Raw genomic sequence first — 24,913 nt, 5'->3', positions numbered from 1 at the left:
CCCAGCAGACAGTATCACACACGATAGGCTTAGATACAGGGCCCAGCAGACAGTATTCTTAGACTTAACCTCCTCGTTTCTGATGCTGTGACGCTGAACGCATCAGGACTCAGCGCTTGGCCCGGACCCAACTCAGCAGCGAGGAGGGTAAGTATACTGTTACTGCAGGAGTTTACTACATAGGCCCCAGTTTCTACAGTAACTGCACAGGCGTGATGTAGGGGGCCATGGGTAATTGTGACTGCTCGACCCCTATAGCTACGCCGCAGCATGTTGTAGTTCCCTGCACTGCGGGTGGCTGGGAGGGTCGCTGTGAAGGGAAAATCAGAGAAGGAGCATCAGCACTAGACTAGCACTGCGGCCCCTTTACTCTGAGGATCGTGGGGGTTCCCGGCTGACAGAGCCTCCCAAATTAGGAAGCGATGAAATATCCTAAAATTGGGAACCCCTGTAATATAGTAGTTTTGAATGCACTATATTCCTCGACACGCTGCATACTTTATACAGGAATATTGCACACGTGTTGGAAAAAGTGGCGCAAACATGGTATTTGGTCTAAAAACTGGCGTAAAGAACATTGTTAGGACACTGAGAAATCTGTGAGTAGCGGCCAAAGGGGCTCAGGTGCTCCAATGAAAAGTACAGCTCCTTTTATTGAAGATCTCTGGGGGGTCTCAGCTCACAGACCCCCCAGCAATAGACATGTTAGAAGAAGATTGCAGGAGAATCCCCCACATGACACAGTCTCTAATAGAGGTAACACAGCAGGCAGTGCTGCCATGGAGGTCTGACAGGTGGGCACTGGAGGAAGGACATGACAAGGAGTGGAGAAAAGTGGAGACAGAGGAGGAGTGAGGAGAGGCTGCTGCTGCCCACCGCGCCTGCGCACTGCGGCTCCAGGCAGCCTTGATTTTGTCCGGGATTCCCAATTCTGCAGCACAGAGCGGAGCCAGCGCAAGGACAGGCGCCGATCAGGAGGGAATTACCGCCAGCTACGGGCAAGCACGGCCGGGATCAGCCTCCTGACTGCCAGCTACACCCTCCAAGCCCCAGCACAGAGGCTCCTGCCCGGAGATCAGAGGGCTCTGTATTGTGTGTCCACCAGGTGAATCTGCATTGCTCCCTATGTAAGTGTCAATCACCCCCATCATCCTCACCAGTGCATATGCTGTATGGGATGTATATGCCACATTGCAGATCAGAGCAGGGAGGGAGGGGAGCATCCTGCAGTCCATAGGATCTGTCCATATCATGCATCTCTATGGGGCTCTAGCTTGTATTTGTCACATATGTTCCAGTGCAAATCCAGATTTATCCCAAAGCTGATGATCATAACAGCCAACGTGGCCCCTGGATCAGGAGCGGAGTCTATGGTCCCTGTGTATGCAGCATTTATATGGGGGTTCAGAGTGGGGTGCTGTATGTGTAGCATCTTTCCTGGTGCCCCCCCATACATCTATATTCCACTGATACAATGAACGCTGCATCCAGTCTGATCACGGTGGTCATGTATCTATTATATTACGCTATAACAGAGTCTGTAATATTTATATAATAAGTACAGCGGGTTCATCCTATTGTAGGGGGCACCATGCCATCTGCACCCGTCGTGTCGCTGCAGAGAGTCCTGTAATGGGGTCCTCAGCACCGCCGCTCATACAGGTATAATGGACATCTCTTGTCCCGTATGGAGAATGAATGTTATTGAACACGCATGTAGGTGTCATGCCAAGGTCATACTGGTGTTAACCCCGCATCTTCCAGATGGGTCAACCACAGACTTGTCATTTCTTAACCTATAAGTGGCGCATGACCGTACGTGCCCATTGCCATGCGAAGCCTGTTTTTTTCTTTAATGTTTATTTTCACTGACGTACTTGTATTATCAGGTAATGGTACAATGGCTTTATAATTGTTGTCTGGAGATTATAACCATATTATATGGCAATTAATAATCCAGTAGGTAATAAAGGCTGCAGATGGCTACAGAGTGTTGTAACGAAATACCATACATACAGTACAAATACATATCTATCTATCTATCTATCTATCTATCTATCTATCTATCTATCTATCTATCTATCTATCTATCTATCTATCTATCTATCTTTATCTATCTTTACTCAAATTGAGTCCGGAGTCCTGTTTTTCTGTCTTTCCCATTGTACCTTTCTACCTGGTGTGTTATTATTTACCACGGCGTCTTTTGAAGGATCTTCTACTTATCCGGCAAAATGCATAAATCGGCACGATCTGGTTAGGCTATAACTCATGTATGCTTAAATAGTTATACGCTGGGATCACATTATCTCTTCCATGTGTTTCTCTGTCTCCGCAGAGACTAGATAGTAGTGATCATCTGCCGCTTAGAAAGGAAATGTGATGAGGAAATGACCTCTGGACAATTTTTAAGGTTATTTGTTAGAAAGACCTTGGTATTTGTCTGTATCGATAGAAGACAAGCTAATGGTATGAGCTCAGTGGTGCCCCCTTTTCCTTATTGCTCTTCAGGATGCCTGACGCTGCAGTGTCCCCCCACTCCGCTATGCAGTGAGGCTCTGATGTATATGACATGTATACAGTCATCACGCTGCCCCCTATCATCCTTTGTAGATTCAGTAATATTATGCGCCTAGTTGTGCCCTACTCAACCCATCCACTATTTACAATATTTAAACTGCCTTTGCTCAAATCCAGATGTAGCAGAGCTGAGTGAGTCCATGCAGAAGAGCTGAGTACAGGTGGTGCATTTGGTACAGCTCATGGTGATGTTATTTGTGTCCTTGCATAGGCATGCAGGTAAATCATAAATCATAACAAAGTCCGCTCTGCTACATCAGTACACAGTGCATAGGATTTACAATGTTATGCTGAAAAAAGGAAACATTTATTGCTTCATAACAACATTATAGTGCAAGGAGGAAACAATGTAACAATATTTTCTATCATAAGAAAGGATGGAGCTGCACTTATACAGGAAGTGTAATGGAGTATACGTGTAATTGGTAAATGCTGCAGTACATAAAGGCCACTCAGACGGATGACAAGTTTAGCAGCTGAGATCTCATGTCGCAAAGCACTAACACAAAGAGAGTCAGGAACAGGGGACGTATAGCTGACATATAATAATGGTTAGTGGTAGCCTTCAATATATAGAGAGAGAGAGAGATATGAGTTAGATAGATAGAGAGAGAGAGAGAGATATGGGATAGATAGATAGATAGATAGATAGATAGATAGATAGATAGATAGATAGATAGATAGATAGATAGATAGATAGATAGATAGATAGATAGATAGATAGATAGATAGATAGATATGAAGATAGATAGATAGATATGAAGATAGATAGATAGATATGAAGATAGATAGATAGATATGAAGATAGATAGATAGATAGATATGAAGATAGATAGATAGATAGATATGAAGATAGATAGATAGATAGATATGAAGATAGATAGATAGATAGATAGATAGATATGAAGATAGATAGATAGATAGATAGATAGATATGAAGATAGATAGATAGATATGAAGATAGATAGATAGATATGAGATAGATAGATATGAGATAGATATGAGATAGATAGATAGATAGATAGATAGATAGATAGATAGATAGATAGATAGATAGATAGATAGATAGATAGATAGATATGAAGATAGATAGATAGATATGAGATAGATAGATAGATAGATATGAAGATAGATAGATAGATAGATAGATAGATAGATAGATAGATAGATAGATAGATAGATAGATAGATAGATAGATAGATAGATAGATAGATAGATAGATAGATAGATAGATAGATATGAAGATAGATAGATAGATAGATATGAAGATAGATAGATAGATATGAAGATAGATAGATAGATATGAGATAGATAGATAGATAGATATGAGATAGATATGAAGATAGATAGATAGATATGTGTATATATATATATATATATATATATATATATATATGCTACCGGTTTGTTCTTTTGGGCTGTATTGGAATTCTTGATGCCGAGTTTGTTATTTGGCACAGGTCAATGCAGGTTTTACATAGGACTGCAGGTAAACCTGCTTCATTATCATAATGGTGAAGGTTATTAACCATGCAGACCCATGCCGGTTTTGGCTTGGTTGTTCTATCTATAAAATATGTCTCCTATTTTTATTTCTTCCTTCGTAATTCTTTCCCCTTTAGTAAGTCCAGCGGCCGTATTTGTCGTATGTTACAGTGCACGGTCTCAAAGTATGAGGATTTTAAAGATAATTTGCCCCCAATAACAAATCCACCATTAGATATACTGTAGATCCTTGAGTCGTCCTCTTCTGTCATGTTTTTAACATGGATTCAAGATCTCTGCTTGCTGTCATTCATTGAGAAACTTTTATTGTTTACTTACAGTGAATAAAAATCTGTCCTGGTCGTGTGATGGACACACAGGTGCACGGTCCGTTACAGTTATAGTATGTGTATCAGAGCTATGTCATGTCACGGGCCGTGCATCACATGATCAGAGACAGTATTATATAAACAATGAAGGTTTTTATTGAATGACTGCAAGCAGAGATCTTGAACACCATGAGGAATTGAGATTATATTGAACATTTTTATAATTTTTTGTATTATATACATATAATTAGCATTTTCTGAAACTGGAATAAGCTGAATAAAGTTTTAGCAGCTTGATAGAATAGAGACTTGTTTTATGTATTACGTGGATGTGCACAAGTCTTTATATAGTAAATTAATTTTCTCCAGCGTAATCTGCGTCAATATCATCTGGTCACCATGGAAGCAGCCATTCTGAGAACTTAGACAATATAGGTGATCTATTGACTCATGACAGAGGTAGATAATGGATCACGTGGTCTCCAAAGGATGAAGTTTAAAGAGGCTCTGTCACCACATTATAAGTGCCCTGTCTTCTACATAAGGAGATCGGCGCTGTAATGTAGGTGACAGTAATGCTTTTTATTTAAAAAAACAATCTATTTTTACCACTTTATTAGCGTTTTTAGATTTTTGCTAATGAGTTGCTTAATGCCCAAGTGGGCGTGTTTTTACTTTAGACCAAGTGGGCGTTGTACAGGGGAGTGTATGAGGCTGACCAATCAGTGACCAATCAGCGTCATACACTCATCTCCATTCATTTACACAGCGCATAGGGATCCTGTTAGATCCTTATGTGCTGTCTTATACTAACACATTAACGATACTGAAGTGTTTAGACAGTGAATAGACATTCCACGGGATGTCTATTCACAATCCCTACACTTCGTTACTCTGTCTGTGGTAGTTACAGCAGAGGAAGCGTAATCGCGGTAAATTACAGGTTACAACGAGATTACGCTTGCTCTGCTGTAACTACCATAGACACATTAGGGAAGTGCAGGGATTGTGAATAGACATCCCGTGGAATGTCTATTCACTGTCTAAACACTTCAGTATCGTTAATGTGTAAGTATAAGACAGCACATAAGGATCTAACAGGATCCCTATGCGCTGTGTAAATGAATGGAGAGAAGTGCATGATGCTGATTGGTCAGCGCCATACACTCCCCTGTACAACGCCCACTTGGTCTAAAGTAAAAACACGCCCACTTGGGCATTAAGCAACTCATTAGCATAAATCTAAAAACGCTAAAAAGCATTACTGTCACCTACATTATAGCGCCGATCTCATTATGTAGGAGATAGGGCACTTATAATGTGGTGACAGAGCCTCTTTAAACGCTGTCAAATTACGTGTCCAGAGTAGTTCCAGTCGGCCCCATAGATGGCTACCACAGATGTAGCTTAACTTACTGATCAACGATTCCATACGCTGCTACGTTCTTCTATCGGAGCAGGATGTGCAGCTCTGTTCATCCTGTGCTTCCTCGTTCCATGAATAGAATGTCAGAGCGACAGTGAGCACTGACACAGCAGACTGGTAGTGCAAGAGTAAATTTGCATTGCAATGTAGCTTTGCATGTCTTTCCAGGCATGTGGGAATCTTGGTGAACAACTTACGGACACTAGTATGCCTGCCCTTGGTGCTAGGAAGCCAAGACCTAATTCAAAATGTCATATTTTAATAGGCATTCCATATAAAGGTCTAAAAGTACAGTGTCGCTATAGAACTCCAGAACTTTTATTCTGAAATATTTTATTAGGAAGGCAACAAGTGCCCAGTTGATTTCCCAGTGCCAATCCAGATTGGCAGGAATAACATAAAACAAATAATAAAATACTGTTGGGCACAAAGCCACAGCTGCCATTTTGCACCTGTTCCAGCACTATGACCTTTGTCCGTGAGCTGTGTAGGGAATCTCATCCCTCACTTAAATGGGGCTGAGCTGCTATACCAGAGACAGCCATTTGACAAGAGTGGCACTGTTTCTGCAAAGGAAGCAGACCCTTTATATGGGTGAGTTGCATACCGCTAAACCTAGAAGATGCCTCTTTCACTGAGTCCTTGTTTTATTTCGCAGATAAACTGCAGTCCATCCATAAGTTCCGTCTCTCCTATTGGGACTACAGCAATTGGGACTACAGATGTAGCCATCTTTATCTTGACTTTTAACACATTAAATACACAGTTTCAAGAAATGTTAACTTTACTTTTTCAATGGCTTTAGTTGTGTGATATCAAGCTGCAGCAAGTTATCAGACTCAAGATAAACTTGGCTACATCTGTATATTTTCTAATACATTTTATATTCCTTGAAGGGAAAATCAAATTGAATAATTTTTCCTTTTTCAGACATTTTTCTTGGGCTTCTGATTAAAGGGATTCTGTCACGTTAAAAATGCAGTCTAAACTGTAGGCAGCAGGAGGAGCTGAGTAGATTGAGTGGGCGGTCCTAATCAGTGATTGACAACCTTCCCTGCATACAGAGATAGCTGTCAATCATTGAGCAGGACCGCCCACTGGACTCATGAGCCCAGAAAGAGTAGAGGTTTAGATCAATAAATTGCAAGTTCTACTGAATCTTTTTCCACAAAAATCTAATCCCATCTTCTCATCTCCGCCTGCTCTATAACATGCTGCCCACAGATCACACTGCATTTTCTTTCTTTTTAATAATAAATCCACATTTGACAGGTGACACGTCCGGATCACTATGTTCTGATAGAGATATAGTATTATTACCATGTAGTAGAAGGGATGGTGGTACATACTGTACTTTACCCTTTTAAAGATTGCCATCTGTGGGATTTTTCTCTTTAACCTCTTACTTGAAAAAGTTCTCTTTAAAGGATATGTCCACTTCTGAAATCATTTCTTATTTCTTCTATGCATCTAAAATAAAAGATGATGCAAATTTGCAAAACACCTTCATTAAAAACTTCTACCGTTTTGTGTATACAGCTCCTATGCAGAGCTATGTTTTTCCGATCTTATGATTAGGTCTCATGGCCACACACATGTCATCAAATTCCTTAAGGGCGTTTGGTTAAGTAGTGGTAAATTTGTGTTCTAAATAATCTGTTCGGCCGTTTTCAAATATTTTTTGGGGAAATTTTTGGGTCCGGTATTTGGCCACAAAGCTCAGCCCGACCGTGGGTCTAAAGACCCAAACCAACAGCATCATCTGAGTTTTCAGCAGTAATATGGGTGCAAAAATGGGCCCATGTTATGCTTATGTAAAACCGGCCTCGAAATGTATCTGCACCTCAGATCGCTGCTCTTTTTAACAACTAATCGACACATTTTATGTTAACATTTGAGTCATTTCATCGTTTTGTGTGGTTGCTATTGTGCTGGAAATTACTGACAGTCTAACAATGGTGAAGGAAGGAAGTTTATTATTACAGAACGCATCATGAATAGACGGCACTTTCATAGTTTGCCATTAAAAAAATTGCATTACAAAAATATTACACTTGATATGTGCGGACTACATGGAGATTAATGCATCTTTCATAGTAGAATTTGTTACCCTCAAATTTTATTTAGGCTTCGTTCACATCTGCGCCGGGGTTCCGTTAGTGGGTTCCGTCAGACCTTTCCATCAGGGGAAACCACGAACGGAAACCATGGCTTTCCGCTTGCATAACATTGATTTCAATGGTAACACTTCCGTTGCTAATGGTTTCCGTTTGTAAAAGGTTTCGTTTTTTTTGGGCAAAATCAATAGAAAAACAGAAACCTTACGGAACGGAGACAAACGGAAACCATTTGCAACAGACGCGTTACCATTGAAATCAATAATAATGCAAACAAAAAGCTATGGTTTCCATTTGTGGTTTCCCCTGACGGAAAGGTCTGACGGAAGCCACAAGCGGATTCCCGACGCAGGTGTGAACGAAGCCTTAAAGAGGTTGACAACCCCTGTCCATAAAACCTACTGGGGCAACTGGACAAGGTAGAGGGGGTCCCCTACTTGGAACCACCCTTTATAAGCCAAAGTGAAGAGATTGTAACAAAGAGCTTCTCTCCTGGCCGTCCGCGTTAAATGACCGTCATGTAATACTACTGTAATGTCGGGGTACGGAGACAGACAGGTGAGCCCTAATCTACCCGCAACTCAGTCCCTGCCTACTTGCACGGCCCGTCCTAGGCAACGGTGTACAACTGGGCGACGGTCCCTACGCTCAATAAGTGCACAACAGACAAGGGTACACAGAAGCTAAGGGAAATGGGGCAGTTGCCCACGGCAACACCGTGAGCAAAAAGAGTAGTGAACGAGCCGAGTCAAACCAGGAGTGTACGAGGTACCAAACGCAGAGCAGGAGAGTAGTCCGTAAAGACAGGGTCAATTTGAAGCTGAGGTCAATAGTTTCTAGCAGGAACAGCAGAGCCAGGAAACAAGAGAATCACAGGCAAAGACAAGAAGCAAATGAAGGTATAAATAGACCGAGGGCGGGAGCTAGAACCGTCTGGCCAGGCTGTGATAGGTTCTCCCACTCCTCAGCCTACCAGCCTGAATGGTAGCAGATCGAGTCACTCTATCAGACCTAGGCACAGATGCAGACTGATTAACCACGGGCGTCGACACAGAAACTGTGTCTGGCAGATCCTTTACAACTACAGTTACCGTGCTGTGGTCACTGCAGGGGTCATTTATGGTTGACGGAAGCTTCCATGCTGGAAATCTGTTTTCCATGGACATCTTTCGGCCTGCTTGGCTGAGAAGAAGCCCTCTTTCTTGATTGTGGTCATCTTCCTTCCTCTCATCATGGCTTGTACTGCACACCTTCTTGCTGCAATAACAATATGGTGTTTTTTGTGTCTTTTTCTACTTCACCACTACCAGGACATTGCACTTTTTTCTTTTAGAAACAGTTTTACGAAATCTTCTTCAAATGGCTTCAAGTGAAATCTTCGTTACTTTACCGCATGTAAAATCTTATTTTGAAATTCAATGTGAGGTGTAGGACCAGGATTTTCTAAATTCACTCCTCACCACTGAGGTAAAATAGAGCAACAGCCAAAATATGGTACTGTATGTGTGAATGTACTATTAGGATTACCAGACCCCTACGAGCTGTAAGGCCCTGTTCACATCTGCCTTCAGGTCTCCGTTGTTCTGTTCTGTCAGAGGAGCAGCACAACGAAAATGGCGAAAGCGCAGGATCTGTTTAACAGCGGAGACATCTCGCTCCCGACAGAACCCATTCACTTTAATGGGATCCGTCTGGTTTTTCCGTCGGGATGTCCGTGGATTTACTGGAAACAATAGCGCAGCATGCTGCGCTTTTGTTTCCAGTATTTTTGGCAGCTTCTGCAACTAATTCCGCTAATGGACCCTCCAAATCAGATGTGCCCAAGGGGCAGTGGCCAGTTGGCCCACGGCCCTATAGTTAGTTACAACAGTCCTACGTGTAGGACCTCTTACTATGGGGGTTGGTAAGACATCCATGACTTTTTTTGCCTTGTGGACTATAGTCAGAAGTGTTCACAGACTAGTTGTCACTTCCCCCGTCAATCCTGAAGGGTCGTTTAACATGTTTGTCAAAGAGCATTGGAGAAAGCTCCACTTAGGCCCCATGCTCACCACAGTATTTTTCATCAGTAATTATGGACCCATTCATTTCTATTGGCCACGGACAACTTCCAGTATTTTTACTGATGGGTGTCCGTGCTGAAAAAATTCTAGAACCCGTCCTATTCTTGTCAGTAATTACGGCAAGGACTCTCTAAGGCCCAATCCACACAACTGTAAAAAACCTCTGTTTTTGCGGACCGCAATTGTGGTCCGTAAAAATGGACCCATTCACTTCCATTGAACGCGGACACCTTTCCGTAGCGCTACGGATGGGTATCCGTGCCTCAGAAATGTTCCGAAAATTATGGAACATGTCCGTCCTTTTGCATTTTGCGGGCCGTGCTCCCATACTTTGTATGGGAGCACGGCCCGAAAATGTGGGTGGCAGTCGGCAGCCGGCCGTGCCCGTGATTGCGGCCACGGTCGTGTGCATGGGGCCTTAGACTTTCTATGGGAGCTTCCGTAAATACGGACGGCTACTGATGTGCATCCGTAAACCGTCCTACGGTAGCATTGCTAGGCAACATGTTGATGACATTATTTGCAACCTCCCTTTTTTTGTACGAATTCGTATATACGGACGGAATATAGATGCAATACGGACCATATCTACGGACATCCTTCCGTATATACGGATAAAACACGGATGCCTACTGATCTGTATTTGCGGACAGTATTTTGGGATAGATGAAAATACTGTCGTGTGCATGGGGCCTTAGAGTAAAAAGACTTTGAAGTCTATGCTCAAGGCATGATGGGAGGAAAATTCACAAATCAAAGATGTGTTTCTATTAATATGTTTTGTACATTTTCTTCACTATTCACCGTTTCATATATACTACAATCACCACCAAAGAAATGTATAGAATATATGCAGAATATGCCCAAAAATTCCTACCTGTGGGACCTCACCTAACCGGAGAATAAGTGCCTTGTGATCTTTGCATTGTAGTACAATATAATAACTCTAATAGGAGAAGAAGCCGGGGAGAGCTGGTCGTGCTTGGCCATTTCCATAACGTCCATCGACTTCAATGGAGAGAATCGCGTACATGTGCAGGGCCAGCGCTCCCTAACGCCTCCTATTTGAGTGGTCGCCTTGTATTGCAAAATGTGGATTAAGGAACTCCCTATGGATGGGAATATATTCTGTTGATATGTCATAAATGTTTTTTGTTGGACCACCCCTCTAATTTTAAGATCGTGTCTGGAATTGCCCTTTGAGAAGGTCTTGTGTAATCCATCTGGTGTGTTATAATTGCCGAACCTAAATATCTTTGGGTTCCTCAAAAGTTTATATGGATGTGTGGATTATATGGTCTCAATGTCTCCTTAGACCCCCAGGTACAGGTGACCCTTTTTCTGCACCAAGCTGCCTACCTGGTGATCTCCTGGGGTCCGTTGATATGGATGTTGATAGAAGACAGAGGACAATAGTTTTAAGCTGAGCAAATAAGGTTACCATCCCCGAACAAAACTACTTTGGACTTCTACCAGTTGCAATTTTAGTATTCGTGCTCTTAATCCAACTGGTGTTTGTTTAACTTTTGCAATGTTCTACCTGTATAAGGTGATTGTCTGTACATCGACATGATGATCTTTTGACAGGTTTTATGTTTCCAGCACAAGGCCTGGCGGTAACACGGAAAAGGTTTGTTTGTTTGTTAAACTTGGTCTCCCAGGAAGTTGTCTGGCATCAGTAGGCATGAATAGTATCTTTCTTGTGGAGAGAACCCGAAATTGAGCACACCCGCACATGCCAATGTTTTTACAAAAACACATAAGATAAAAAGTTTTCATTTTCCTCTCTGTAGTCAGATCTCTAAAAAAAAATTCATACACATAAATGCGGGTCACAGGGAAATGTTGATTATTCCACTTTGGTATTCGTATGTCCTTGGGTGGTGGTTGGATTCTATCTACGTTTCCCTTTGTGTCTAAGGAGAATAATTTTTTAGAATCAAGTACTGATTTGTAGGAAACCACAATAAGTATAATAGCCGGACATAAGAGATTAGTTGGTCCTAATATATCACTCAGGGCTCCAGGCAGAAAAAAAAAAATCACTTGGGCGCCTTTGGCTTCTAAGTCTAAAAATTTTAGAGCCATATTATCTTTTTTGGTTGCATTTCCTAACATTTTAGCCGTCGTCTGCCAATTCCTGACATTACTATGGCATGGCCAATGGAGTCAAGAGGGTTGAAATACTGTCAAACACGCCTGGTGAAATTTTATTCTAGTGAAAACAATGCAATAATTAATATTTTTTGCCGTTAGTGACATCCAAGGGTGTCTGATGACCTTCATATAAAAGATTGTCTGTAGGTGATCACAAACATAAATTTAAGATGTAACAAAAATTCTAAAGATTGAAATTCTTTAACCCTTGTGGGCAATGAGGAGCAAGCTAGTCTACTAATGATTATGGAAATGCTGATGGGTTGTGGCCTCTAAGCAGAAGAATAGATCATCTGTGGGCCCCAACGGTTACATGTAAATTTTGGTGTCTTCAACTTTTCGGAGTTTTAAGCAGACTATTTAGGTATTGGTGATATTTGATGTATCAGAAGTTATTATAATCAACCTTTAGTGATCCGCATCATGACATTGTACTGCAAAATCATGTTTAACCCTTTCATGATGCCCCTGTGTCCAGGTCAAATTTTCCATTTTTGATATTCACTTCTTTAAACAATAATATCTTTGCAACCGCTTTGAATATCACAACTATTTTTACCTTGGTTTTTTTTTTTTTAATTTTCTAGATTAGTTTAATTAATTCCACGTTTTTAATATTTATTATGAGCAGACAAATCACAAAAAATTTGAAAAAAACACTTTTTTGTAATCTATATTTATCTATATTATATGTATATAGATATACTGTTGCAGCTCTGTAACAATTAGTCTTCTTCTCTCTCCGTCACCCTGGATCGCTGTAAGGGGAGAGTGACAATGGCTATAAGGCTATATTCAAACAACGTGAAAAAAAGGGCAGTTAACAACAGATCAACTGTCAATTTTCATGGCCATTTTGCATCGGTGTGTTTTAAAATTTTAATCCATTTCCTGCTGTCTGACCGTTGTTAACCGCCACTTGCCATCCATTTTTCATGGCCGTTAAAAAAATTTATGAATTTTATTCATTTGTTGTTTTCAGGTGGCTGGGACAAAAAACCCTAACAAATAAAATACCTCTGTATATAGTGCCACATTGCCCACGGTAGATAGTGCCAGTGCCCACATAGATATTGCACACTGTAGATAGTGCCACAGTGCTCACATAGTGCCACAGTTCCCACTGTAGATAGTGCCCACAAAGTGCCATACACACTGCCCATGTAGATAGCGCCACAGTGTCCCCTGTAGGTAGTGCCCATATAATGCCACAGTGCCCATATAAATAGTGTTACACACCCTGATATAGCACCCCTCTGTAGATAGCACCACACCCCCTGTAGATAGTGCCACCCCTTTGTAGATAGCACTAGCCCCTGTATATAGCACCATGCCCACTGTAGTTAGCTCCACACCCTTGTAGATAGCACTACCCCCTGTAGAGAGTACCATCACAGGGGGTGCTATCTACAGGGGGTGGCGCTATATGCAAGTGGGTGGTTCTACCTACAGGAGAGTTGACGCTATGTGCAGTGGGGGTGGCACTATCCACAGGGGGGATGGTGCTATCTACAGGGGATGGATAGAAGTCGGGGGCTCCCTCTAGGAGAGTAATCCCTGGCCAGCGCACTCTGATCAAGGATTCTGCTCCTAGAGGGAGCTTAGGTGGCGCTATCTACAGGGGGTTTTGCGCTTTCTACAGGGGGGTTGTGTGTGGCGCTATCTACAGGGGGGTGTATTCCGGGGCTCTCAGTTGGAACGTATATAGCTATATGGCAGTCGTGAAAGGGTTAATGTACTTTTAGAAATATTTTACTATTTTAATTATATGTTACTTGTTTGTTATGCAAAATAAATACCATAGTTTTTGCTTTGTCTATAGACTGGTGGAAAAAAACCATAGCCAAAGCTGCCACTGATTGGGATTGATGGGCAGTTTGCACTTAAAAATAAAAAATAATTGTCTTTTTCCTGAGCTTTGTCAGAAGGGTTGTACATGAGGTCTGAAGGTGTCAGAGTAGAGACGCATCTACGACAAAAATGATTCGATATGGAACTTTGTAAAGGATTATGAAAAAAAGAAGGACAGTCTTGTCTGCTCTCATGCAGAGGATGAGATATTTTTCCCCTAGCTGAATATTCACTTTTGGCTGAAAATTTCCTTTAAATGCCAGAAAAAACACTCAATAGTCCTAGAATTTTGTCTTCTTTGCTCTCTGTGTTACATTAGTCCTGCATGAATAATGATGTGTTGTTTGCTTGTAGCAAAAGATGGCATTTTGTGTTTTTTTTTATTTTTTATTTCTAGCTATATTTCTGCAGAACGGGATTGTATCGCACATAATGACCATAACTTATGATAGGAACTGGATGACGGAAGCTCCAGGATACTGTGTACACTGTGGAGTGCGCAGTGATGCATTTCCTACCATGTTCGCACCTGAAAGGATATGCCAACACATACGTTTTTTACACGAATACACCCATATTAAATTGTCCATTATGGGCAAAGTCATTGTTGTTAATAAAGAGAAAGAGGCTTCGCAATGCCTATGTTTTCTGCACAGCAGGGAGCAAACCTGGTTCCAAGTGTATACCCTCAGCTAGCACTTGTGGTCAGATTCACCTATCAACAGGAACTATTGAGGGACTAAAGACTCATTATTGACTGATCTTTTCCTTATACATATCTTAAGCTTTTCTACAGTGCAGACCATTCTTAAACTTCAGTGCTGGGCAATACAATTTGGGTACAGTTACAGTATTTAATGACCCTTTTCTGCTACCTCCAAATAAGCCACTATGTGTTGGATTTCCCAAGGTACAAAAAAAGAGCAAAAGTAGTGCCTGTTCTTCCATTAGATGCAGTTGTGGAGATCACCCAAGGGGACATTTCAATTCAAAGGCTTCATTTTTCACTGTGGGAAAGATGTTTTTTGGGTGAAGTTCGGGAGGTACAATAAAGTAGGAAAATATGACTTAGCCTGGTCCTTGGTCCTTTTCCGGTCCTCGGTGGACCTATGGCAGGTCGTTCTTTTGAAGAAAGAGTGATCGTCATACGCAATAGATAAAACCCCAAAGTGGTGTGAGATCTCCTGATGAAAATTTACAGTAGTACGTACCACAGATAACGCAAGGATGAAATAATAGAATAATAAGGTACAGATGTGCTTACCCTTATCTTTTGCTTGAATATGGTTAAGGACTTCGATTTCTCATTAAACCAAATTCAATACAATATCGCGACATTCTAGCAAAACTCTTGACAGACTGCAATTCACATCACAACCACTCGGTGGCGACACATCTAGCATAGAGATCTCGGGACGCAGTATCTAAAAAAATCATGTGCTTTTTTTTAAGCTGGTCATCTTGCACCACACATCTCAGAAAATATAGAGAGATGAGGAAAGGTAAGGAAGAACGCATATGGAATTAGGTATTTTTGGTGGAGTTACTCCTTAAGACACTCAGATCCTATTTGATAAGAACAGTAGCCTTAACATAAATTTTGACTTCCGTTCTCCGTTTCTGTAACTGTTCTCTATTTTTGTAGGTCTCGAGGGTAAATTGCAGGCTTGGTACTGTTAAGGTTTATGGGTAACTGCCCACTACAAGGATCTAGGCCAGCAACTGTTTCCCGATCATTTCTGCTGGACATTTATTACATCTGTTGCTAGGGAACTAGGCTTTAGCTTCAGAAACAAAGGACTCAGATTTCTCATCCCCCGTACACTTTGCCGGATGGAAAGCCAAGAAGTGCGCAGCCTCGGTTGAAGGAGTGGAGGCCTTAACCCTTTGCTCATTTAATCACATATAATTGCTGTTTGTGATAGAGGCTTTACCTAGTTAATCAAAAAATTGCAAAAAGTTTTCGCATTAAAGTTATATTAGCTAGTCCAGCATTCCATTGCCTATTCTTGAATGAGACTTGCCTAGGGCTACAAAGGGAAATTTCTTCTTGGTGGCCGTTGTAGGCGTCTTGCCACCGTTATCATAATGTGTTGCGGTTCGTTGCATTTTTCTGCTGCATCCCATCTCAAGGCTCACAATCTAACCCTAAACTCACCTATGTGGCTGACGTAACTGAAATGACTGTCCGGCCAGAATACATGCAGAAATATTATCTAATAACATTGCACTTAAAGAGGCTCTGTCACCACATTATAAGTGCCCTGTCTCCTATATAAGGAGGTCGGCGCTGTAATGTAGGTGACAATAATGCTTTTTATTTAAAAAAACGATCTATTTTCACAACGTTAGGAGCGATTTTGGTTTATGCTAATGAGTTGCTTAATGCCCAAGTGGGCGTATTTTTACTTTCAACCAAGTGGGCGTTGTACAGAGGAGTGCATGACGCTGACCAATCGGCATCATGCACTCCTCTCCATTCATTCATTTAGACAGCAGAATCACGTTCTTACTAGAACATGATCTGCAGCCACATACACAGCGATTCTGCTTGATTAACGTTAATCCAGTGTCCTGATAATGAATACACATGACCATCCAGCCTGGACGTCATGTGTACTCAGAATCCTGACACTTCTGAATCTTTTCTGTGAGATTTACAGCAAGGGAAACGAAATCTCGTTTACCTCCGTAATCTCGCGAGATTTCGTATCCGTTGCTGGAATCTCACAGAAAAGATTCTGAAGTATTAGGATTCTGAATACACATGACATCCAGGCTGGATGGTCATGTGTATTCATTATCAGGACACTGGATTAACGTTAATCAAGCAGAATCGCTGTGTATGTGGCTGCAGATCATGTTCTAGTAAGAACGCGATTCTGCTGTCTAAATGAATGGAGAGGAGTGCAGGATGCTGATTGGTCAGCGTCATGCACTCCTCTGTACAACGCCCACTTGGTCGAAAGTAAAAATACGCCCACTTGGGCATTAAGCAACTCATTAGCATAAACCAAAATCGCTCCTAACGTTGTGAAAATAGATCGTTTTTTTTAATAAAAAGCATTACTGTCACCTACATTACAGCGCCCATCACCTTATGTAGGAGACAGGGCACTTATAATCTGGTGACAGTCTCTTTAAGGCTGGTTTCACAATGAGTGTTTTTGTTGCGTTTTCAGCGTGCATTTTTTTGTTTTGGTTGGTGAACTCCTATTAAAACACCATGGGAATTTTATCAATGAAATAAAAAAAAGCATTCTAAAAATGTTCAGTGTGAACCCAGCCTAAAGAAGGAAAAAATTCCATGAACTTGGTGGCCAAGTGTGCCTAACGCATGTTGCTGGGTTCTAAAAAATATCAAATTAGCCACAAGAGTAGACTATATATCAGTATTCATATAGATAGATAGATAGAATATCCAAAAATGGTGACAGCACTCTGCGAGCACTAATGCCACCTAAACACTATAAATAAATATGCATTGCTGAATCTACTTACAATAGTGAGGTTCTTGGCACACATTTTGATAAAATTGTGTGAGCCCACCTGCCACGACAAGGCGACCTCTATAAGGTGAGTCCCTATGCTACTCATACCCCAGATCTGGGACTAAGCCTACATATATATCTGGGGATGGTAGGAACCAGCATTAAACTAATTAAAATCACCCAGGGCAAAATGGGAGGAGTGCAAGATTAAAGAGAACCTTTCACCTGCACATACATGTGCAGCTGAGTGCAGCATGTAATGGGCAGGGCTGCACAAACCCTGGGGCACTTTAAAAAAAAAATTCTACCCTCCTCTGTTATTTAGATATCGGTGCCGTTATATTTGGCGCCCGATATTTAAATAACCCCCTGAACTGTCAATGGGGCGTGTAATGGCAAGGGGGTGTAACATGGCTGTGACACTGTCCAATCAGATATGGACAGTGCCACAGCAAGAGCTGGAAAGAGGAGAGCGTGTGTGCGCGCAAACTCTCGCTATTCAGCTCTCGGCAGACGAGGACAAGACTGATCTCTTGCGAGAGATCACACAGTCTTGTACTTGTCTGCCGAACTGGCAAGGGGGCGTGTCACTGCTACGGACAGTGCAAGAGCTGGAGAGAGGAGAGCGCGCACGCTCTCACTTCAGCTTCGTGTGTGTGTGTGTGTGTGTGTGTGTGTGTGTGTGTGTGTGTGTGTGTGTGTGTGTGTGTGTGTGTGTGTGTGTGTGTGTGTGTGTGTGTGTGTGTGTGTGTGTGTGTGTGTGTGTGTGTGTGTGTGTGTGTAACGAGGAGCAGAGGCAGAGCCCAGTGGCGCCCCCTACATGCTAGGAGGGTGCAGCGCCCTGTGCACTCGCACAACTCGCACACCCCTAAGGCCGGCCCTGGATCTCAGTAACGTGTAACGAGGTTTGGATCTATTACAGTAAATAGTTATGGCACTATGCTGGCACTGTTGCTTACTGGTGGCACTCTGTGACAGTGTTGACGGAGTCATTATGATGGAGCTTAATGTAGGTACTTTTGGCTTTCGTTATGTTATCATGGCATGTGCTTGTGAACGGAGTCTAGAGAGGGAAAGAAATGTCCGCAACACGCTCGATTTTCACGGGAAGCATTTATTCTTCATTGGCTGGGGATGTAATTACTACCATCTGACAGGTGTGATATGACTGCCGTCCTAATATAATGGGTAAAGTATACGTGTGATATGACTGCCGTCCTAATATAATGGGTAAAGTATACGTGTGATATGACTGCCGTCCTAATATAATGGGTAAAGTATACGTGTGATATGACTGCCGTCCTAATATAATGGGTAAAGTATACGTGTGATATGACTGCCATCCTAATATAATGGGTAAAGTATACGTGTGATATGACTGCCGTCCTAATATAATGGGTAAAGTATACGTGTGATATGACTGCCGTCCTAATATAATGGGTAAAGTATACGTGTGATATGACTGCCGTCCTAATATAATGGGTAAAGTATACGTGTGATATGACTGCCGTCCTAATATAATGGGTAAAGTATACGTGTGATATGACTGCCGTCCTAATATAATGGGTAAAGTATACGTGTGATATGACTGCCGTCCTAATATAATGGGTAAAGTATACGTGTGATATGACTGCCGTCCTAATATAATGGGTAAAGTATACGTGTGATATGACTGCCGTCCTAATATAATGGGTAAAGTATACGTGTGATATGACTGCCGTCCTAATATAATGGGTAAAGTATACGTGTGATATGACTGCCGTCCTAATATAATGGGTAAAGTATACGTGTGATATGACTGCCGTCCTAATATAATGGGTAAAGTATACGTGTGATATGACTGCCGTCCTAATATAATGGGTAAAGTATACGTGTGATATGACTGCCGTCCTAATATAATGGGTAAAGTATACGTGTGATATGACTGCCGTCCTAATATAATGGGTAAAGTATACGTGTGATATGACTGCCGTCCTAATATAATGGGTAAAGTATACGTGTGATATGACTGCCGTCCTAATATAATGGGTAAAGTATACGTGTGATATGACTGCCGTCCTAATATAATGGGTAAAGTATACGTGTGATATGACTGCCGTCCTAATATAATGGGTAAAGTATACGTGTGATATGACTGCCGTCCTAATATAATGGGTAAAGTATACGTGTGATATGACTGCCGTCCTAATATAATGGGTAAAGTATACGTGTGATATGACTGCCGTCCTAATATAATGGGTAAAGTATACGTGTGATATGACTGCCGTCCTAATATAATGGGTAAAGTATACGTGTGATATGACTGCCAAACTAATATAATGGGTAAAGTATACGTATCATACATAAAGCTGGGGCCAGCCACCCAATGGGGTACAATGTCACCGCAACTGTGGTGACAATAAGTTATTATCCAATGAATGATTTTACCTTGTAATGGAAGTAATTAAAAAACAATTAAGTGTGGACTGTGACGGATGTGCTGGTGTCGATGCATCTGTCTTCACCGAATTACTATTCACTATGTAAATAGCGATGACAGCGCCTGTGCCTTAGTGATGTAGCAGTGTAGACCACCGTGCTGACCTGGTGGAATTTCTCTATAGACAGACTAGTGCCGAGTAGACATATCACATAAATCACGTACTGGGATATTCTGCCACCTCACACATAAAGTGGTGTTTGTAGTTCGACCTTATTTCATTACATGTTTTACAACGCTGCTGAGTATGTCCATTTCACGTTCCTTACTTTCTAGCTATTTGTGCACAATTTTTTTATGGTGCACTATATTAAAATATTTTATTTTTTAAATGACCTATCTTACCATATTATTATAGATCTTTTTTCCCACACTGCCATAAATGGAAACCGTAAGAGGAGGAGTTTGTATTCCTGTCTCCTGGGGCGTGCATGTGGGCTGTCATGTGGATGTTCTTATCGCAGTATAAGGCCGGATTCACACGAGCGTGTGCGTTTTGCGCACGCAAAAAATGTGGCGTTTTGCGCATGCAAAAGGTCCATACAAGCTCCGTGTGTCAGCAGCATATGATGCGTGGCTGCGTGATTTTCGCGCAGCCGCCATTATTATGACACTCTGTTTTTATGTTTGTAAACAGAAAAGCACGTGGTGCTTTTCTGTTTTCATTCATAGTTTTGACTACTGTAGCGCGCATCACGCGCGGCACACGGAAATGCCACAGTGTGCCGTGCGCGGTTTTCACGCACCCATTGACATCAATGGGTGCGTGATGTGCGAAAAATGGGCAAATATAGGACATGTCTGCACGGCCCCATAGACTAACATAGGTCCGTGCGACGCGCGTGAAAATCACGGACAGTCTGAACGGCCCCATTGACTAACATAGGTCCGTGCGACGCGTGTGAAAATCACGCACGTAGCACAGACGTATTATACGTTCGTCTGAATGAGCCCTAAGAGGGCTTTCCCTTGTGTATTTATTAGGAGAAAACTATGGGAGTGATAGAAACAAGATTGAAAGCAATATTTCCCAAAGTTGTGTGTGATATCCTGATAAAAATTTTCCTGTGGATATGTCATAAATGTCCCTGATGGGAAAACCCCTTTAAGTACGTAAGTCGGAACAACTTACTGCTGCGAGCAGTTCTTTTCAAAACTTACCAGAGAGTCGACTGCGCTCCAGACTGACCGACACAGTAGCAACATCATCAATACCGGGTAACATCACACGCCTCACCACAGAGAAGCAGTTCTAGCCAACACATTCAGGGTAAGGGTATGTGCACACACACTAATTACGTCCGTAATTGACGGACGTATTTCGGCCGCAAGTCCCGGACCGAACACAGTGCAGGGAGCCGGGCTCCTAGCATCATAGTTATATACGATGCTAGGAGTCCCTGCCTCGCTGCAGGACAACTGTCCCGTACTGTAATCATGTTTTCAGTACGGGACAGTAGTTCCACGGAGAGGCAGGGACTCCTAGCATCGTATATAACTATGATGCTAGGAGCCCGGCTCCCTGCACTGAGTTCGGTCCACTACTTGCGGCCGAAATACGTCCGTCAATTACGGACGTAATTAGTGTGTGTGCACATACCCTAAGTTAAAGAGGCTCTGTCACCAGTTTAATATTTCCCTATCCCCTACCTAATCTAAACACTTTGAAACTTATAACTACTTTGTTGGTTTTTTTGAAATTTTTTTATTATTGCCATTTTTAGATTTATGAGAATTTTGGGCGTTTTTTTCTTTGTTTAACCAAGTGGGCGTTGTAAAAAAAAGTGTGTGACGCTGACCAATCAGCGTCATATGCTTCTCTTCATTCATGCCCAGCTTTATTCACAGCACAGGACTGCTGCTTAGAAGTATAATCGTCCTGGCATGGCTGGAGGTGATGTCTGGTCGTTCTCCCATCGCTCCAGTGAAGGAACTGCGGGAGGAACTCGTGTCACAGCTTGATCTCGCGAGATCACGCTGTGCTGGGAATAGAGCTGGGCATGAATGAAGAGAAGTATATGATGCTGATTGGTCAGCGTCATACACTTTTTTTTTTACAATGCCCACTTGGTTAAACAAAAAAAAAAAACACGCCCAGTTGGGCATTTAGAAAAAATTTGCTTAAAACTAAAAATGTCAATAATAAACATTTTTTATTAAAAAACAACAAAGTAGTTATCAGCATCAAAGTAGCTTAAAAAACTTCTGAAAATCAGGAGCTGTTTTCCCTCGAAAACAGCTCCGTATTTTCAGACGTTTTTGAGTTTGCGTGTGCACATACCCTTAGGGTATGTGCACACACACTAATTACGTCCGTAATTGACGGACGTATTTTGGCCGCAAGTCCCGGACCAAATACAGTGCAGGGAGCCGGCCTCCTAGCATCATACTTATGTACGATGCTAGGAGTCCCTGCCTCGCTGCAGGACAACTGTCCCGTACTGAAAAAATGATTACAGTACGGGACAGTTGTCCTGCAGCGAGGCAGGGACTCCTAGCATCGTACATAAGTATGATGCTAGGAGCCCGGCTCCCTGCACTGTGTTCGGTCCGGGACTTGCGGCCGAAATACGTCGGTCAATTACGGACGTAATTAGTGTGTGTGCACATACCCTTAAAGCAATGTCTGCCCCTATAAATTAGTAAAAAAAAAAAAAAAAAGGGATGCATTCCTTTTAACATCTTGAGGTCATCACAAGAGACTTTTTGCGGGATGTCCCTGGACCTCCACTACACATGGCATGTATCTGTAAAGTACTACTTCAGTCAATGCATCAGAATATCACTAACCAGCGGCAGGCAGAATACTCCAGACCATGTTTAGTCTTTTCATTTTTTTCCCCCTGGTGTTATAAGTGAAATTTCATTCTTGTTTATATACTGAACCTTCCATCATCATCCTCTTGGTTCCCCGCTGTGTGCTGGCACCACACTCTCTAGCACCGTTTTGTACCAATCGGAAACCATGATTGATACTGACAAGTGGCTTGTGTCCTGCACTCTCACGCTGTGATACCGTTTTCTATTTTTTCTTCGTATGTAACGCTACATTTTGTAAATGATGAATCTTCTATGCTCTGATGTCAACTTCAATTTTACAGTCTGCCTGGAGGAATAAAACATAGTTGCTATTTATAGCAGGGTAATAGAACCAATGGGAAGGAGTCATTATCGATCAGGCGCTGGAAGTCTATCAAGAGGGGCCAAGACGCTCGCCCACTTCCCATCATTTTGTGAGTCAATAGATTTGTCATGTAGAATTGCTATTTGAAATCTGTTAGTAGGAGAAAGGACTTAACCTGCAAATTCCGCTCTTAACCTGCAAATTTCGCTCTTAACCTCTACTCCAGCAGATCGACGAGTCCTTGGGATTGGTCCGTTGACGTCATTTAATAAGAGCTACCTGTTGTGTTGCCTCCTAATCCCACCTTCAGGGGTCTTTGTGTACAATATAATCACCTCTCTGTGCCTCAGTATTGTTGTATTATGGTTCGTACATTGCTGCCGCGTCCTCCAGTGTGTCAGTAATTATAGCACATATTACGGGTGGCCCGTCGGTTGTTCATTAGTACAGTATTGGAATATAATGAAGAACATTTCTAAGGCTCTTATAACTTGACTTGAATTCCTTTTTAAAGCATGGTAGATGCTGCTCTATTTTTTATTTTAGGCTCTGTTCATGCACTCTGTTTTGTTTGGCACATTGGATGACATAACTGACGCCTAAATAGATTATTATTTTTTTCTGTCGAAAATCAACACGACTGTGAACTTAAAGTGGATCTATCACCAGTGAGACCTCTTTAAAGTAGATCTGTCAGCTGAATATGGTACCCTATGTAAGTTACAGCTACTGCCCTGTGTAAGCTACAGCTACTGCCCTGTGTAAGCTACAGCTACTGCCCTATGTAAGTTACAGCTACTGCCCTGTGTAAGCTACAGCTACTGCCCTATGTAAGTTACAGCTACTGCCCTATGTAAGTTACAGCTACTGCCCTATGTAAGTTACAGCTACTGCCCTGTGTAAGCTACAGCTACTGCCCTATGTAAGCTACAGCTACTGCCCTATGTAAGTTACAGCTACTGCCCTGTGTGAGCTACAGCTAATGCCCTATGTAAGTTACAGCTACTGCCCTATGTAAGCTACAGCTACTGCCCTATGTAAGTTACAGCTACTGCCCTGTGTAAGCTACAGCTACTGCCCTATCTAAGCTACAGCTACTGCCCTATGTAAGCTACAGCTATTACCGTATGTAAGCTACAGCTACTGCCCTATGTGAGCTACAGCTACTACCGTATGTAAGCTACAGCTACTACCCTATGTAAGCTACAGCTACTTCCCTATGTAAGCTACAGCTACTTCCCTATGTAAGCTACAGCTACTTCCCTATGTAAGCTACAGCTACTGCCCTGTGTAATCTACAGCTACTACCGTATGTAAGCTACAGCTACTGCCCTGTGTGAGCTACAGCTACTGCCCTATGTAAGCTACAGCTACTTCCCTATGTAAGCTACAGCTACTGCCCTGTGTAAGCTACAGCTACTACCATATGTAAGCTACTGCTACTGCCCTGTGTAAGCTACAGCTACTGCCCTGTGTAAGCTACAGCTACTGCCCTATGTAAGCTACAGCTACTACCCTATGTAATCGACAGTTATTGTCCTGTGTAAGCTACAGCTACTACCCTATGTAAGCTACAGCTACTACCCTATGTAAGCTACAGCTACTGCCCTATGTAAGTTACAGCTACTGACCTGTGTAAGCTACAGCTACTGCCCTATGTAAGCTACAGCTACTGCCCTATGTAAGCTACAGCTACTACCGTATGTAAGCTACAGCTACTGCCCTATGTGAGCTACAGCTACTACCGTATGTAAGCTACAGCTACTGCCCTATGTAAGTTACAGCTACTACCGTATGTAAGCTACAGCTAC

General features: G+C 42.1%; 1 protein-coding gene across 2 annotated transcripts in view; it reads left to right on the top strand.

The window, feature by feature from the left end:
* The first annotated feature begins 871 nt into the window (after positions 1-871).
* The window catches only part of VSNL1 (visinin like 1), a 176,060-nt gene continuing 152,018 nt past the window's right edge, over positions 872-24,913 (top strand). Inside the window, exon 1 of one of the 2 annotated variants that reach the window (XM_075861072.1) lies at positions 872-1,105. The gene's annotated coding sequence lies outside the window, so the exon portion shown is untranslated. Of the gene's footprint in view, positions 1,128-24,913 lie in introns of both variants that reach the window. The other variant, XM_075861071.1, reaches the window with a different exon arrangement.

The sequence above is a fragment of the Rhinoderma darwinii genome, chromosome 4 (genome assembly GCF_050947455.1).
Source record: "Rhinoderma darwinii isolate aRhiDar2 chromosome 4, aRhiDar2.hap1, whole genome shotgun sequence".
Taxonomy (NCBI): domain Eukaryota; kingdom Metazoa; phylum Chordata; class Amphibia; order Anura; family Rhinodermatidae; genus Rhinoderma; species Rhinoderma darwinii.
The sequence above is the reverse complement of the archived record's forward strand: the minus strand, read 5'-3'. Positions and strand labels throughout refer to the sequence as shown.